The following is a 2486-nucleotide window of genomic DNA, read 5'->3' as shown; positions in this document are numbered from 1 at the left end:
CTTATTTTCAGGTGTGTTGTTGGGAGCTGATCTTCTGCACAGTGTTCATGCATTTTCTATTTTATTTTAAATGTTTGATTCTTGTGAACAGTCCACGGGCAATACTATTAATTACATCGCATCCCCTATGAGCGACATCACAACATATGCATTTTTATGAGTTTTTGGTCCGTGATCAAATTAATTTATTTTCCGATTCGGCCAAACCTTTGATTAGTTGTATGGTTAGAATCGGTGGCGACCCTAATCTTCTCACGTTAATTTCACAATCAATAAGTATTTCAATTCCCAATAATAACATAATAACCCGTAGAAACAGGTTAATTACATCATAAATGATTCTTACTTCTGAAGGCTTGTTTGGTTGTTGAAATTCTTCTTGTACAACTTAATATGTGCGCAGTTCGTGGTCTCGTGGTAGCGTTCTCGCTTTCCGAGCGCGGGGTCCCGGGTTTGAGTCTCGGCGGGGTCATGGATTTTTCACTTGCACCGGGATGGCTGGGTGCTCTTTTGTCGTCTTCATCATCATCATTCATCGCCATTACGGTCGGAGGAAGGCAACGGTAATCCACCTCCATTAGGACCTTGCCTATCACGGCGGTGCGAGTCTCCCGCATCGTTCCCCTACTCTCTGCCAAGAAGCATGGGACTTTATTTCCAATCCAGTACTCATTATACATCTGATGTCTGTTCTTATTGTACGTACCAAGTGACAAAATTCGTTTGCTCGCAACAGTATAGTATTTGCTGTCTGAATGTTCCCTGTTACTTCCATTTATCGCTCACCATTAAGGGCATCTCAATCACGCTGCTAATATCCGCTGTGGGGGCACAAGCTACTGTATCGGTCAGTCCACCTGTATCGTTTCCAACTGCTGCGTAGAACATCAACTGAACATTAAAAACTGGGAACTGAGGAAATCAGCTTTTTCTGAACAGTGTAACAGATAAACACAAAAGTCTGTTTGATAGAACAAAGGTTTTGTCCAAGGGTCGGGATTCTGTTACTAAACAGGCTGTAATAATTAGAATGTGCGTGAACAACTTTAGCCAGCACAGTGGATATAATGTTAGCGGTGCAAGAAATGAGCTCTCGATGCGTAGTTAAAACAAATAAACAAAAAGATGAACCAGAGAAATTCGTGCGGCAGCGGCGTCGCCGCCAGTGCAGATGTTGGCAACACCTGTGGCAGCGTGGCGACGTACACCGACCAGTCAGAAGCTGTCCATAGTAGAGATGGGTCGAACTCGTTCATTCCCGTGAACTACTTCATTCATTTCACTCTTTGCCGTGAAGCGTGCAAATGAAGTAGTTCATTCATGAAGTACAGAAGCCTGGCGAAGTTGCCCAGTTCGCCGCTCAGCCGCGGCTACGCTAGCATCGCCTCGCTCGTGCAATAAAGCTTCGTAATACTTCATAAGTTTACCAACAGATGGCTGAACAATGCAGTAACGTGCACGCAACGTTTTACACATTTACAGCGTCTGAGTTAACTTGAACAGAGCATGGTCGAAGGGGACAAAGGAAAGATAAACAGAGAAGCCTGTCGCATATAAAGAAGGTATTACGTTTAATGAAGCTCGACATTTTCTCAAGAAGCGCCCAAAAAAGTCTTTATCTGCCAAGTGAAACCTTATTTGTTGTATTCATGGACTGAAAACTACAAAATAGAATGAGTATGTTTACCACTGTCACAAAGTCTATATACCTACGTTAAGTAATTATTCAGAAGTTTTCTTGTAGATTTTATTTTTGTTGAGAGTAATAACCCTCAAAATTCAAAACGTAAACTGTCACCTGTAGTCATTGGTACCATTTCAGGTAAAATCCCTCTTTATTTTATTCGGAAAGCAGTTTTTGTGTTTCTTCACGCTTATACAATGGCTAGCAACTCGCGATCGCGTAAAAGTAGTGAAATTTGGGGTTTCTTCGCCGATTTAGGTGATGGGAAAACAAAGTGCAACTGTTGTTCTAAGAGTATTTCGCCGCGCGATTCGTCGACAGGCAGTAGAGGGAGGACTGAAGTGAAGGGAAAATGAGTGACGTAGCGCCGATGTGGGAGAGGGAGAGGGGAAGAGAGTGAGTGAACTAGAAAAAAGTGTGGAGTGTGCTATCTGTGAAGAGTTTGAAGTACCAGTTCATTGAAATTGAGTGGTTAGTTCACACTTCACTGGAGTGAAGCGTTCATTTGAACGACTCACTCACGAGCTCCCCATCACTAGTCCATAGGCTATACAAGGCCACCACACCAGCCGCCAAGACTGTCAGTTGCTCCTGAGGAAAGAGGTGATGGTAATCATCGAAAGCTCGAGGTTTTACCCCATGACTAAAGTGGCGAGAAGTTCGAGAGTGTCTTCATATTTCTTCATAAAAATGTCCGCCTGCTTAGTTGGCTGGTAACGTGTTTGCCTAGCATGCAGAGGGCCCGGGTTCGATTCCCGACCGCGTTGGAGATTTTCTCCGCTCGTGGACTGGGTGTTGTGTT

This window comes from Schistocerca serialis, chromosome 6 (genome assembly GCF_023864345.2).
Source record: "Schistocerca serialis cubense isolate TAMUIC-IGC-003099 chromosome 6, iqSchSeri2.2, whole genome shotgun sequence".
Lineage (NCBI taxonomy): Eukaryota > Metazoa > Arthropoda > Insecta > Orthoptera > Acrididae > Schistocerca > Schistocerca serialis.
This window is presented reverse-complemented; position numbering follows the sequence as displayed.